The sequence below is a fragment of the Saccopteryx bilineata genome, chromosome 2 (genome assembly GCF_036850765.1).
Source record: "Saccopteryx bilineata isolate mSacBil1 chromosome 2, mSacBil1_pri_phased_curated, whole genome shotgun sequence".
NCBI lineage: Eukaryota > Metazoa > Chordata > Mammalia > Chiroptera > Emballonuridae > Saccopteryx > Saccopteryx bilineata.
The window spans coordinates 4,244,413-4,260,012 of record NC_089491.1 but is presented as its reverse complement, the minus strand read 5'-3'; the positions used below and the strand labels follow the sequence as shown (position 1 = coordinate 4,260,012).

At 51.8% G+C, this 15,600-nt stretch overlaps 1 protein-coding gene and 1 non-coding gene across 2 annotated transcripts in view; both read left to right on the top strand.

Annotated features, from left to right (window-relative positions):
- Nucleotides 1-15,600, top strand: part of CFAP77 (cilia and flagella associated protein 77) — a 125,468-nt gene that overhangs the window by 33,609 nt on the left and 76,259 nt on the right. The gene's annotated exons all lie outside the window — the stretch shown is intronic.
- Nucleotides 10,835-10,910, top strand: TRNAT-CGU (transfer RNA threonine (anticodon CGU)). Its single transcript has one exon. It is a non-coding gene; the product is annotated as a tRNA-Thr (tRNA).

The following is a 15,600-nucleotide window of genomic DNA, read 5'->3' as shown; positions in this document are numbered from 1 at the left end:
CAGCTTGTTCCCCGGGCTGATTGCCATGGCCTCCCACCTGGCATCTCCCTGCCTGCTCCAGCCTCTTCTACTCTGTTCCCCACATAGAGTCATAGGGATCGTTAAAAAAATAAATCAGTTCCCATCACTCTCCCATGGCAAGCCCGTCAGGCTCCCTCTGCTGTCTTCAGGGATGGATACCGTGTGTACGTCCCCTCCGCCCGGTCGGTGTGACCTTGCAGGGACGGGGCTGTGGCAGAAAGAGCTTTTCCTCAGGTCCTCCACCTTGACCAGAGCATAGACATTGCTTTCTTGGGAACGTCAGGGAAAACCAAGCTTGTCCAGCCGCAACCCCACAGCGGCCACGCGGGCGCTGACGTGTGGGTAGGAGATACCTACTCCCCACTGTCCTCCCCTGCAGGGAGCGCCGGGGCTCGGTTCTGGTCACCTGGGGTACGGTGAGCATGGTGGGGAGGCGGGTGCAAAGCTCAGGATCCCTGCGAGGACCAGTCCAAAGAGAAGAAAGGGCCAGGGCTGAATCCGATAATGACTTGCAAGTCTTCCGTGGACACAGGGATGGCTTTTTGTTTTGCTCCGGAGGGAAGAACAATTTAACAGCCACCAGCGGTGGATCCCTGCCAAGTGTCAGTCTGGTCCTTGCCAGGCGATGAGACTCGGGAGCCGGATCCTGGGGGAAGCTCTAGGGGCCACTCAGTCGGCTGTAAAGAAGAGCTACCCAGGGCTGTGACTGTCCATCAGTGGACGGGCTGCCTCAGGCAGCGGGGACCCCTTGCCAGCCTGGAGAATCAGTAGCTTCCCAGGAACATTTGTTGAACTCAAGCGGCAGGGTAGACCAGATGCCCTTGTGGCCCTTTCTGACTCTCAAATTCTTTGATTCTTAAATCAGTTCCATTCCTGATTAAAAAAAAAAAATGTCTGAGAAGCACTCAGTGGAGCCGTGTCAGACTCGTGGCTTTTCTTTTGCCACGTCTCATGGCAGTCAGTAAAGCTGGGTGAACTGGGGCCACTGGTGTGACCCTTAGCTTGGGCTCTCTCCTGTGTGCCCTTGGGGACAATCAGTGTTCTCTGTAAGTAGAAGGGAGTAACTCAGTGATTCCTAAAATCCTTCCAAATCAAACACTCAGCTTTAAAAAAAAAAAAAGCCAATATAATTCATATCTCTTGAAGAAGGAAATGTATCTCCATGTCAGTTAAAACTGAACCTGAAAGATTAGTGTTTAGAAATAACAGAAACATCTTCATAGAAAGGGCTTCAGTCTGGAGGCTGGAGCCAGGAGCATCAGACGTTGGTCCCCAATCCTATATCTTGCTGCCCACTTTTGTAGCAATTCCTGGATTCTGGGGTACAGTTCAGAAGGCCTGGATTACAGGGGTGTTTTCCCTTTGACTGTCTCCTGCTCTCTCATTTCTGAGCCTATAAGAACAATTTGCTCTTCTAATTTACAATACTGCCTTTAAAATTTTTTAACTGAATTTATTGGGGTGCCATTGATTAATACAATTATACAGGCTTCAGGTGCACAATTCTGCAATACGTCATCTGTATATTGCATTGTGTGTTCACCACCCACAAGACTGCCTTTTGGGACATTGTCCCTTCCTCGTTCGGCAAAAGGAGGACATTTGTCTTAATAGATTTGAATTTTATCAGCCTGCATATTTGCACCAAAGCATAATAATAATAAATTACAGTCCTAATAAGTAGGCTGCCCAGAAGGATGATGGTGGCACCCCCAATAATGGATGCACATTCTTTGAAATTTAGGGGCATCATAATTTATCGGGGTTCATTTTTCTTTCTATCCAATTTGAGGAAAGGCAGCAGTGTTTTGTATGCAAAGCTCTACCATTGCATTCCTTGGCTAAGCAGAGAAAAACACTCTGATTTTTTTGTGTGTGTGCCTATTTCCTAGTTATTACTGCAGTAGCTAGTAGTTTCTTTACGGGAAGAGTTTATCAACATTTCAATTATTAACTCCAATTTTCAGGAGGTTCGTAACTCGTCTATTTAGAAATCACATCAGGCGGAACACGGCAGGTCGCCTGCTGTCCCAGAACCCGAGTGCTTTTTACATATTAAACAATCAGTGTAAGGCGGTTCGGTTTCTTTCAACTTTTCGGGCGACACTTTGGTTTTTCTTTCCCACACGGATCAAGTGGGACTGAGCTTCTTTCCCATCAGAAGAGTGCAGATGTTCCTGGGGTTCCCACCTGCTACGAAAGGGAAGGTTCTGGAATCAACTTCACACATGCTCAGAGGAAGTGTGTTCTGGAGAAACCCCTGTAAACCCCTCCCCTTTATTTTGTTACCAATGGAGTGAGTTGAATGCAACATCGCTGAATACAACCAGGTGGCGAACACGTCCCTAGCTGCACGGACTCCTTCAGGAAAGCAAATGAGGACTCTTAACTGTGAAACTGGCCTGTTGGCTTTTTAAGAAGTGGACACACCCGTGAGTGTAGCCAAGGCCAGCAGTCCCGTGGCCGTTGAGAGGACAGGGCTGGGGCAGCCGTCCAGTGGCCCAGCCTGCCAGGCAGACATGCCAAGTACTCCAGATACTAAGGGCAGGCAAGCTGCTGGCCTCAGCCACACCGGCTGGAGCCAACTCTCCCACCCACGCCGCACGCCACGGCCCTTCTTCTAAAGTCCCTGAAAGTCAGAGCGCTCGACTGCATAGAGCATCCCAGGGCCACCTGTAGCGGGGACACAGAATGTCACGACACTCCATGCAAATGATCCCCTAGGCGTTGTTTTATTGGCCTGGCCTGGAAGAGAGAGGCCGGTAGGTTAGCAGCGGGAAGGACCCCAGTCCGTGGCACAGCTCAGCCACACCTCGGGCAGGAGTGGGCGGCCCCTCCGTCCCACTTACAGGTCCTATCAGGATCCCTCTCAGGCCCGGCAGGGGTGGGGGGACTCTTGCTGCTGACCACGGCATAGGTCCCTGCAGCAGAGCCCATGAATACTTAGCTGTGCGTGGGGTTCCCATCTTCAAAAACAACCCCCCAAGCTCTCTCCATTCAGCCCCCAAGACAACACAGTTGTCAACAAAAAGCAGTAACTCCTAACTTCAGGGTTTGGAGAGGCCAGGGGGTGTGGTGGTCACCTACTAGCTGTGTAACCTTCAGCAGGTACCTAAGCGCTCTTGGTTTTCCCACCTGTAAAATGGGGATAGCCACATGTACTGGTAGCATTGCTGTGGGGTTTGAATGAGAAAGTGCGAGGGCTGTGCCTGGCCTTCATTCATTCATTCATCCATTCATCCATTCATTCATTCATCTATCCATTCATCCATCCATTCATCCATCTATTCATTCATCCATCCATTCATCCATCCATCCATCCATCCATCCATCCATCCATCCATCCATCCATTCAATCCATTCATCCGTCCATTCATTCATTCATCCATTCACTCATTCATCCATCCATTCATTCATTCATCTATCCATTCATCCATCCATTCATCCATCTATTCATTCATCCATCCATCCATCCATCCATCCATCCATCCATCCATTCATCCATTCATCCATTCATCCATCCATTCATCCATCTATTCATTCATCCATCCATCCATCCATTCATTCATCCGTCCATTCATCCATCCATCCATGCATCCATCCATCCATCCATCCATCCATTCATCCGTCCACTCATTCATCCATTCACTCACTGCCTTTTTATGAAGCACCTACTAGGTGTCAGGCACCACCCTTGGCTCTGCAGAAATAGTGGTGGAGGAGACAAAAGTGCCTCTCCCACACTTACATTCTGAAGTGGAGAATATAGACAATAAATGAGAACTAAAAAATAGCACTTCTTTTTGTGATCAACATCTGGGTGGGGGCAGGGCAGCGTGCCCTGAGCAGATAACTGAGGAAGGACCCCGTCCACAGTGGATCCTGCAAAACCCATTTCAAAGGGCATCTCCTCCCGGCAGCCTGGCCTGCCCCCCACCCTGATGTCTCCCTCTGTGCCCCGTCCTCGGCCAGCCCACTCATCCCGACATTCCCTAGGGCAGTGGTCCCCAACCCCAAGGCCGCGGACTGGTAATGGTCCATGGGCCATTTGGTACTGGTCCACAGAGAAAGAATAAATAACTTACATTATCCGTTTTATTTATATTTAAGTCTGAACAATGTTTTATTTTTTAAAAAATGACCAGATTCCCTCTGTTACATCTGTCTAAGACTCACTCTTGACGCTTGTCTCGGTCACGTGATACATTTATCCGTCCCACCCTAAAGGCCAGTCCGTGAAAATATTTTCTGACATTAAACCGGTCCATGGCCCAAAAAAAGTTGGGGACCACTGCCCTAGGGCACCCCTCTACTGTAGTTCCTGAGCCCCTCCAGTCAGGCTCCAGGAATATGTTCAACTAAATGTTCTTAAAAAACAAAACAAAACACGGAGGGGCCCATGGCTTATACCCTCTGGGTGCACGGAGCACCAGCCTCTGGGCAGTCCCTACATTCACGCAGATGGAATCGCAGGGGCAAGGCCTACTTAAGATTTCCAGGGGCGCCCTCCACAGTGGCCCCGCTCAGCACCCTGGGCCTCGGGGTGTTTGTTTCTTCCTTCTCTGGTCTTCAGAGCAGACGGCAGGTCAAAGACACTGTTCAGTCTGGGCCACAACCGGCTGGGAGATGACGGGAAGAGGCCTCTGACCCAGACGCAGGTTTTCTAAAAGGTCCTGCCTGGACCCACCACAGAGCACCCCAGGGCGGCCCCCATTGTGAACGTGACTAAGGGTCATCCCTCCTACTTACTCGGGAGCCAGAGAATGGGTCGCCCCAGCCAAAGGTGAGGATGGCGAGGACGCGGCTGAGGTCCAAGCACCCCCCTTGGCAGCGCAGGCTGCCCCGCGCCATCCCGGGCGACTCTGTTCCCACGCATGCGCACACGGCTCAGAGCCTCCACATCCGACGGGAGGCCACGTCTTAGCAAGGAAAAAAAAAGGGGGATTAAAATCGAGATTTTGCTATTATTTTTCTCTGATAATTGTGCCGCGAGGAATAGCTCAATTGTGTCCCTGCCTCGCTCCTCACTTGTGTTTTTTGTTTCATGGTTCAATATCCTCCTCCAGCTGCTCTGTCTCCTTTCCTTTCTCCTCCCTTTGATCTATTCGTTTCCCCCAGAAATGGGGTTCATAAATCACTGTAATGCAGCCCTGGGAAAGATGGCGCTTAGTGCAGGGAGAAATACGTCGCCGCTAACAGCCCCGGCAGGGAGAGAAGCTCGCGGCTGCTTGCTGGGCTCCAGCCACGGGTTACTGATGGCATTTGCTTTTTATGTGCTGCCGCGCGCGCCATCGGGGCAGGGCCGCAGGGAGCGTTCCGCACGCCACCTCTGGAATATTTCAAGCCTCCTTCAGCAGTGGAAAACAAACTGCTCCTGCTCACTCTGGGGGAAGCAGGCAGCGAGGGGAGCGAACGCCCAGGCAGGAAAGGCTCAGGAAGAAGTGTGCTTGTTTCCCGGGGATTCCAGCTCGGATTCAAGCTGGCTCCTTGAGACAGCTCCCGTTCCCTCCCTCAAACCAGGCTGCGCGCCCCACCTCATGAGCCCAGCAGTCCAGGGTCACTGGCCCAACAACGCTCCCCGGCAAGCACCGAAAAGTGTCTAACAGTCCCATCCCTGCTGTCCCGAGGCCGGGCCTCCCTCGTCAGGCTTTATGGTCCCATTTTCTCGGTGGGTCAGAGCAGCAGAAGCGTTGGGCTGGAGGAATAGGTTTCCTTTTCACTCGGAGCGGCCTCACCGTGCGGGTGAGATCCAGGCAGAAGCAATGAACATCCTGGCAGGCCTTAAATCAGAACATAAAGACGGGTCTGTTTTCCAGGAGCGAGGTGTGCTTGCACCGACCTGGGTCCCTCAGCGGGCCCGCATCACACAGCGGTGCTATTTCCAGCTGCAGTGACATTCTCAGGGACTTTGATTTCTCCCTTAACCTGGGTCTACCTGGCAGGGGGTGCGGAAGGCTCAGCTGATCCCCTCTCACCCACATTTCTTCCTCCGCATCCGGCATCTCGGTTGAATCTTCCTGTCTGTTCTTGCATTACCGGCCCACTTTGTCTTGCCCAGGAAGGCAAAGTATTCATTCTAATAATGATCTTTCCTCAGCAGAAGGAAATGTTTACTTCTGTTCGTAGGTCAGGTCTACACAAGCCAGAGTGAAGCGGAGACAAGGACCCAGGGAATTGGCATTGTGTAGACCGGCGCAGCCCAGGAGAACTCGGTGCGGTGACGGGAGCGTTCTGTCTCTGTTCTGTCCCACACGAGGGTACTGTGCACTTGAAATCTGGCTGGCGTGGACGAAGACTAAATTTTAAATTAGTCCGTGATTTATTTAAATCTAAACAGCACTTGTGGCTGGCAGCTGTCATCTTAGGCAGCACTGATGTAGGAAGACACTCCAGAAAATGCAGAGAGGAAAGCGTTTTGGCGACGCCTTTTGTTACCCCTGGCCGCTGCTCTCTCAAGCCAGCCAGCGCTAAGAAAAAAGGGAGGTGTGTACCTGGAGATAAAAGTATAGGGGCGGGGATCATGAAACGGTTGAATTCTTTTGAAGTTATACTCCTTCCCTTGAGCACAACCAGGGGTGAAGACACTCACGGATTTGATAACCAGGCCAGATCGTGGGTTATCAAATTTTTATTTCTCTTGGGGTAAAATAAAAGATAGTCCAGATAAACTGTGACTTGCTTTCCCTGTAGCAGCTCAATTCATAACACTAGCACTGAGTAATTCTTCCCCATGCATCTAATCCATTTTGGATAGATGGATGAATGGATGGATGGATGGATGGATGGGGGGGGATGGATGGATGGGTGGGGGGATGGATGGATGGGGGGGATGGTGGATGATGGATAGATGGATGGACTGATGGATGAATGGATGATGGATGGACAATGGATGGATGATGGATGGATAATGGATAGATGATGGATGGATGAACAAACAGATAGGTGGACAGACAGATGGATAGATGGCCTGATGCATGGATGCATGGATGGATGGGTGGGAGGACGGTGTGTGTGTGTGCTTGTTAAAGACCTTCAAGAAACTGCTCCCAATTACCCAGATCTGGAAATATCATTCAGTGCAGGGCACCGTACACTGTACAAGCTCATAAGCAATAGGGTTTACTGACCATCCTCTTTAGAGTTAAGTGAACAGTTTTTTCAGATGTGAGATGCTCCAGAAGAAGTCACCACAAGCCATTTTCTGCCTCGCTTCCCCTGCTGTTGCTCTTGCCCCAGTCCCTCCCCTCATTCCTAGGCAGCTCATTGGTCAGACTGCCTGGCTACACCCTGGCTCCTCCACTCTGTGAGTCACAGGGCCTTGGATAAGTGACTTGACCTCCTAAAGCACCATTGCCTCCTTTGTAGAATAGAAATGACAAGAGCACCCACCTCAAAAGAGTATGAACATCTATCAACAGATGAATGGATACACAAAATGTGGTATATCCAGACAATGGAGTATTATACAGCCATAAAAACAACGAGGTATTGATCCATGGACAGTGTGGATGGACCTCAAGACATACACTGAGCAGAAGAAGCCAGACACAAGAGGCCCTGTACTGTCGGATTCCATTTATATAAAACATCCAGACGGGGCAAATCCATAGAAACAGAAAATAGATGAGTGCTTGCCTAGGACTGGAGAGATGGGAGGTGGGAGTGACTGCTGAATGATGTCGATTTACTTGGGGGGGTGATAAAAAGTTTTGGCATGAGACAGGTAGTGGCTGTCCACCATCATGACTGTACTAAATGCCACAGAACTTGACGCTTGAAAACTGTCAGTTTTAGATCATTTTTACCTCCATAAAAATATTTAATTAAAAAAATATATGGGCCCTGGCTGGTTGGCTCAGTGGTAGAGCGTTGGCCTGGCATGCAGAAGTCCCGGGTTCGATTCCTGGCCAGGGCACACAGGAGAAGTGCCCATCTGCTTCTCCACCCCTCCTCCTCTCCTTCCTCTCTGTCTCTCTCTTCCCCTCCTGCAGCCAGGGCTCCTTGCTCATTGGAGCAAGGATGGCCCGGGCGCTGGGGATGGCTCCTTGGCCTCTACCCCAGGCGCTAGAGTGGCTCTGGTCGCGACAGAGCGACGCCCCGGATGGGCAGAGCGTCGCCCCCTGGTGGGCGTGCTGGGTGGATCCCGGTCGGGCGCACGAGGGAGTCTGTCTGTCTCTCCCCGTTTCCAGCTTCAGAAAAAATACAAAAAAAAAAAAAAGAATATTCCCTGACATAGAGCTCTCAGCACAGGGTCCAGCACATGGGAAGTGTCCGCCGAAGGCCGGGCCTTAGAAACAACGCACGTTTCCTGGTCACCATAGAAATCTTCACTCTGACCAAACCATAGGGCTCTGTCGGGATGCATAGGCCATGCACACTTGAGGGACTGCATGCAGGGGCGTTTACAGGTAGCACATGTGGGTGGGAACATGGCAGAAGGCCAGCTGCCTCCATGTAACCCCACACCCACCCTACACCCACGGGTTGAACGAGATGCGTGGCCAGGGACGGACCAGTCCTGGGAGCACTGCTGCTTGTCTCTGTCCCTCCTGGCAGGATGTGGCGGGGCCCCACAGCCACCCGGGTGGCACCGGCTGCGGTCTGGCTAACATGTAATAGCTTTGCTCCGAGAGCCGTCCGCCTGGCTCCGGACGGCTCCTATCCCCTGCTCCCTTGTCTCCAGCAGCCACGGGGGCAGGCGCCCGTAGCGGGAGCAGCGGGATTTCTTGAGCCTGAAGAAGCTATAAATCTAGAGCTTTAATCATGTCTTCATGATCATTCAGCAAAGAGCAACGGACGATTTATTCTACCGGGACCACAACGGGAAGACCGCAGGGGGCTGTCACGGGGGATATCGGTTTAGCAAAGGTAGACTGCTCCCCTGGGCTCCTCCCGGGACCGGCAGATGAGCGATGACACCAAGGGCCATAACAAGGCAATTACCGGTGTGTGCAGGCGCTGCTTTGTTAAAGTGGCAGGCTCCTGCGTGGGGCCCGCGCGGCCCGCGTGGCACGCACAGCCTGCCATTTCTCCCCTTTCTGCTCTGGAGCCCGCGTCCTTGAGAGAGCAGTAAGCATTTTTTAAAAGTCCCAAGGGTCCCTTCCAGTTTTTTTCTGCAAATGTTAGGAAAGGAGAAATCAGGGAAACCCAGACAGGACTCTGTGGTCCCTTCCACACGGTAGACGCCTAATATCTATTCATTGAACATCTCCTGTCCTTCATTTCACGGGAGAGAAGAAAGGCCCAGAGAGGCAGCGATTAGTCACTGATACAGCCCGTCTCCCAATTCCCAGTGTGAGCCGCCCGCCTCCGCGCACGGCCTTGTTTACAAACCTCCGTTCCGGAGCAGCAGAAAGGGAGCGGTTCCCCGGGGACGGCCCGTTCCTGGAGGCCCAGCTCCGCGGGCTGTTTCTTGTGAATCGCTCCAGAAAACATTTCAGCGCACGCCAGTGTTCCCGTCCTTTCTTGTTTGCGCGGTTTCCCTGTAGGTGGTTCTTTTCTTCACTTACTTAACTTGCTCCGCGTCTGGATTGGGACATGTTTTCCAGGCAGTAGGTATGACAACGCTGTCCTCTTTTTCAAAGGCGCATCTCGTCCTGACCCAGGGATGGGTTGTAGAACAGGCAGCCCCCGCCACCCCCTCCAGGTTCCAGCCCCTCCGACACTCCACTGCAAGAACACGTTCGTATATACGAGCAAGGACTTCTGTAGGTTAAACCTGAGACGGGGTGTTGCTGGGCCAGAGGGTACCCACGTTGCCAGAGGTGCTGAAAATCGCCCTCCACAAGGTTGTTCATGCACCGCCCGGGAGCGCCGCCCAGGAGCGCCGCCCCGCCAAGGCAGCCGCCCTCTCCGCGCCTGTGCGGCTCACGTGTTCCTGTGGTCCTCCGTCTCCCCCCACCTGCTATCCAGCCCCAGCTGGCCTGCTAGACACAGACTAGGTCCACAGTGATAAAACACACAGGAACCCCTGAGCTCTCCTTCAGTGCCCCCTGTTCCGGTGCTGGGAGAAGCCCGGGCTGTCTTCATGGGGCTCAGTCCCCGGCTGGAAGGGGAAATGGGGTGCTGGTGGGAGCAGGTGCCATTAACTGTGTGCCCCAGCCAGGCCCCAGGCTTAGCCTCTGCAGACATTTCCCCATGAACCCTCCCAATGTCCCCATTTTACAGATGAGGAAACTGAGGCATGGAAGGGTTAAACTGCATAACCAGGTGGAAAAAGCATAGGAAGGCAGAGCTGGGGTTTCCGTTCAGATGCCCCTGTCTACGAAGCCGTTTTCTGGGTGCCACGTGGCTGTGGAGCACGAGGGTCTGGAGCAGCGTTGGCCGTTAGAAAAACGGCACAAACCACGTGTGCAGTTTAAAGTGTTCTGGGGGGAATATGTAGAAAAGGGAAAGGAAGACACACCACACACACACACACACACACACACACACACACAAAAGTGTCCTGGTATTTGTAGTAAGTAAAAAGAAACAGGTGAAATTAATTTTAATAATATATTATTTAACCTATGTATTCAAAGTTGCATCACTTCAACATGTAATCAATATAAAACGATTGAGGAGCTATTTTCCATTCCTTTTTTGTACTGCGTCTCTGAAATCTGGTGAGTATTTCTCACTTACAGCACAACTTGACTTGGGCTGACACGTTTCCAGGGGCCACGCGTGGTCCAGTGGCTGTGGTACTGAATGGCACAGCTCAAGAGACAGAACGGTGACTGTTTAACGAACTTGAACGTGTCAGTCTGGGACTTAGGGTGGGAACTGAGCTCTTGTGGGAAGTTGACTCCATTAAAAAAAATCAAGTTTGGCCCTGGCCGGTTGGCTCAGTGGTAGAGCGTCAGCCTCGTGTGCAGGAGTCCCGGGTTCGATTCCCGGCCAGGGCACACAGGAGAAGCGCCCATCTGCTTCTCCACCCCTCCCCCTCTCCTTCCTCTCTGTCTCTCTCTTCCCCTCCCGCAGCGAGGCTCCATTGGAGCAAAGTTGGCCTGGGCGCTGAGGATGGCTCCATGGCCTCCGCCTCAGGTGCTAGAATGGCTCCAGTTACAACAGAGCAACACCCCAGATGGGCAGAGCATCGCCCCCTGGTGGGCATGCTGGGTGGATCCCGATTGGGCACATGCGGGAGTCTGACTGCCTCCCCGTTTCCAACTTCAGAAAAATACAAAAAAAAAATCAAGTTCACATACTCTTTTGCCCAACTGTCAAACTTTTGAGAATCTCTTCTACAGAAATCTGTTAGGCATGGATATACCATACAAGGATGTTTGCTGCAGCCTCATTTGCTGTAGACAAAGCCCCAAACGGAAACATGAAAACTTCCTGAGTGGTCATGGGCAGTTACAGGAGGAGCAGCACATTTACACTGTGGAACGTCACGCAGCCAGGGAGAGGCAGACGAAGTTAGACCCAGTCACAGGCACTTGACCTACGGAGAGATGCAAGTCCCACTTGCGCAAGGAGAAATCCTTACGCTTGTATAAATGTTGATATGTGTGCATGTGTTTAAGTGAGAAGAAATAGAAGGACGCACCCGGCTGTCCACGTCAGAGACCTCAGCGGATGGGATGGAGGGAAGGAGACTGTCTGCTTTGTCTCTATGCACGTCTGACTGTTTGACTTGGACAGCAAGCAAGAATCACTTAAAAGAGACTACCCTAAACATTTCTAAACAGTCCCCTAATTCTGTCAGACTCTTCCCCTCCGGACCCTAGAACAGGACAGGCGGCTTCTCTGCCACTTGTCCCCAGCCCTTCATGGGAGCTGTTAGCTTTCAGAGCACAAGGCCAGGGGCACGAGGAGGCATAAACAGGCAGCAGAGGCACACACACAGAAGGCAGTTCAACACGAGGCATCTTAGGAGCTGGCCGGGAGGAAAGGTCCTCGCTGGAACCTCAGAGCGCCCCCTCTGTGGGGTCTGTGGATCCGAGGTTACCGCCAGCTGAACTTACAAAGTCCCTAAGGGAGGGGTTCTAGCTTAGGCTACCAAGGACAGTTGACTGCAGCATGTCTAGGGACACGACACAAGCACTTGCTAAAAGCTCTTGGGTGATTCTAAAGGGCGCTGGACCCACCCCTGAATTCCTTTAGATTAGCCACTCGATGTACACAGATCCAAGCTACCTGACTGTGTCCGCTGTGTGGAGCCGCGCGCACCTGTAAACCAGGTCCTGGAACTCATGGGCAGCGAGCAGGACCATTCTGCCAAGCCCCATGCCAGGTGATGAAATGTTAAATTGCCCTTCCTGGCTGTACAAGAAATGTTCTGCATATCAGGCCCCCGGGAAAGAGGACCATTTGGCCAAGAGAGAAGCCCTGAGAAGCTATCTTTGCCCTTTAAGAAAAGCTTAAGTTTCCCCAGTGCTTGCAACCTCTTCCAGTGCCTGAACGATCCCTTCTCAGTACACCCCTAAAACCTGCCCAGTGGAAAGGACTAGAGAGACCCCCCCTGGGCTGCTCCCCAGCCCGAATTCTTTGGTCCAAATGAACCAATGACATTTGTCACAGCCAAGGGTCCCAGGGCTGGAAACAGGTTTCTTTTTGTTTTTCTTTTCAAACAGTTGTAAAACACAGGACATATCTGACCAGCTGACCCATGTCTAAAGGCACAGCTCGGTGGCTCTAAGCATCGTCACACTGTTGTGCGGCCATCACCACCGTCCGTCTCCAGAACTCTTCCCGTCCTGCAAACCTGAAGCTCTGTCCCCGTTAAACACTAACTCCCTATTTCTCCTAGCCCCTGGCCCCGTCTCTATGAATTTGACTATTCTGGGCGCCTCATGTAAACGGAATGATACAGTATTTGTCCTGTTATGACTGGTTTATCTCACTCGACATAATGCTCTCAAGGTTTAGCCCATGTGGTAGCAGGTGTCAGGATTTCTCTCCTGTCTATGGCTGAATGATATTGTGTGTATGGACCACACTTTGTTTATCCATCGTCTGTCAGTGGATGATTGGACTGCTCCCGCGGTTTAGCTATCGTGTGTAGTGCTACTGTGAACATGGGTGTGCAAATATGCCTTCAAGACTCTGGTTTTCATTCTTTTCTTTTAGTGAGAGAGAGAAAGAGAAAGAGAGGGAGACAGATGAGAAGCATCAACTCGTAGTTGGGTCACTTTAGTTGTTCATTGATTGTTTCTCATACATGCCTCGACCAGGGGGCTCAAGTCAAGCCAGTGACCCCTTGCTTAAGCCAGCAATGTTTGGGCTCAAGCCAGGGACCATGGGGTCACGTCTATGATCCCACACTCAAGTGGGCTACCCTGTGCTCAAGTTGGTGAGCCTGCGCTCAAACCAGTGACCTCGGGGTTTCAAACCTGGGACCTCAGCATCCCAGGTCGACACTGTATCCACTCCGCCACTACCTGGTCAGGCACTGCTTTTAAATTTTTTTTATTTTGGTACATACGCATATGTGGATTATTGAGTCACATGGTAATTGTAGCTTTAATTTCCTGAGAAACCTCTTTCTTGCTTTCCACACTGGCGGCACCGTGACATTCCCACCAACAGGGCACGAATGTTTGGAGTTCCCCACCTCCTCACCAACACTTGTTCCTTTCTGTTCTTCTTTGGAGTAGCCATGCTAATGGGTGTGAGCAGGGGAAACAGCCTTTTAAAAGCTCTGAGAATGAAGTGTCCTAGCATGAGGGTCATGTGGCAAATGCAGATGCGATGAGGTCACCCCCATGCAGAAAAGCCTGCAGGACCCCACACAGCCTCAGAACCCCAGACCAGAGCCCTCAGAATGGGCCACCATCCTGCATGTTCCCAACACGAGGTCGTGCCTCTCACTCCGGCCTCCTGCCAGGGCACGCTACCCTGGGATGTGCCACAGGAGGGCCCCTGCCCCCGCCCCTTCCCCCCCCCCAGCCCCTTCCCCCCCCCCAGCCCCTGCCCCTTGCTTGGCTCATTCTCCCAGCTAACCCTCACCCTGCAGCTCTCACACAAATGCCTCTCCCTCAGGAAGACCCTGACCACTCACAACCAGGCTACAGCCCCCCGATTCCACCCCAGGTAGCAGCCTGCTCTAAGACTTATCCCGGGGATAATTAAATGCATCATCCTGCAATATCTGCCTTTCTGGTTAGCATGGAAGCATCATGTGACCAGACCCGGCATCTTTTTTACTCTACCGCTCCATCCCCGGTGCCTGTCACATAGTAGGTACTCACTTAAACCCTTTGCAAGAATACGTGAACACACACACACACACATGCATGCTTGTGAACAACAAGCATGCATGCAGACACAACACTCACGTGATCAGATCCCACTCTCAGCCTGTGCACATAACCCCAGGCCACCTTTCAAAAGGGAAGATCCAAGATAATTCTTAGACACAACCGATTTATTTTCATTTCCCCTTCCCCACATTTCTTCCCTTTCTCCAATCAAGCAAAAATGCCTAAATAATAACAATCCCGGCACTTTCATCTTTGTCATTGAGCTGGGAAGCTTTCTAAGAAAGAAAAAGATGGTCTCTTATCAAAAAGGCAACGAGAGGGGGCACTCAATTTGCCCGGAGAGAGGGCCTCTCTCTGTCCACGGCCGACACCGGCCACGAGAGGGGCTGGGACCAGCGTGTGAACTCACAGAAATTGTTTCCTCCGTGTGCCTCCCCCCCAAAAAAAGACAAAAGCAAGATAAAAAATATCTTCCCTTTCCCCCCTAATTTGTAGTTTTCTGGTGTTAGCAAGGCTTATAAGACACATGCTCCCAATTAGCTGCTCCTCTTAATTTAAATGCCTCATAAATTATCTCCTGCGCGTGTGGATTATCACTTCATAATGCGAGTTAGCATTTAAATAAATAGCTGCGGTGTAGAAAATTAGAGAGGTTTACTTCGGAGGCGCTGGCATAATGAAGGGAAATACCACGGCAGCTGGGCGGGGGCAGGGGAGGGCGTGAGGGGACACACGGGCTCCTCCGTGCCTCCGGGAAAATGACAGTCATCACCAAGTCCACTCACCCTTTATTGGCGTCGACATTCGCTTTATGAAGTGTGTTTCACTGGCTCCGTTGTGTTTTTTTTTTACTTTTAATTTTGAAATAATTATAGGCTCATAAGAAGTTGACCCCGTTTCCCTCCCCCCCCATGGTGACACCGGAAATAACTAACGAAATATCAAAACCAGGGAACTGACATCGGTTCCACCACGGGCCTTATTCGGATTCCCCTAGCTGCTCCATCTTGTTTTTTTTTTAACTAGATATTTCAAAGGCATCTCAACGTGCAGTAATGACAGTGATAACAGCATCCTTTGGTGAGCGGTTACTACTACCGGCCAAGCCCCCAGTACAGAGCGCCTGCCAGTGGGCGTCTTACCCAGTTACTGTAACCGTCCTGGGAGGTGGGGTGGTTCTCCTGTTGTCCCTCTTTACAGACGAAGGAGCCGGGGCTCAGCAAGGACGCCCTCATTCTAGATCCCTCCGCTGGTGGGCAGTGGAGGCGGATTAGAACCCAGGGCGACATGACTGCAGAGTCCAAGCGCTGAACCTTTCTCTGCACCTGGTGGCGGAGCGGTGCGGAGGGGGTGGAGCCCCGTTTCCTGCCGTCTCCACTGTCTTTCT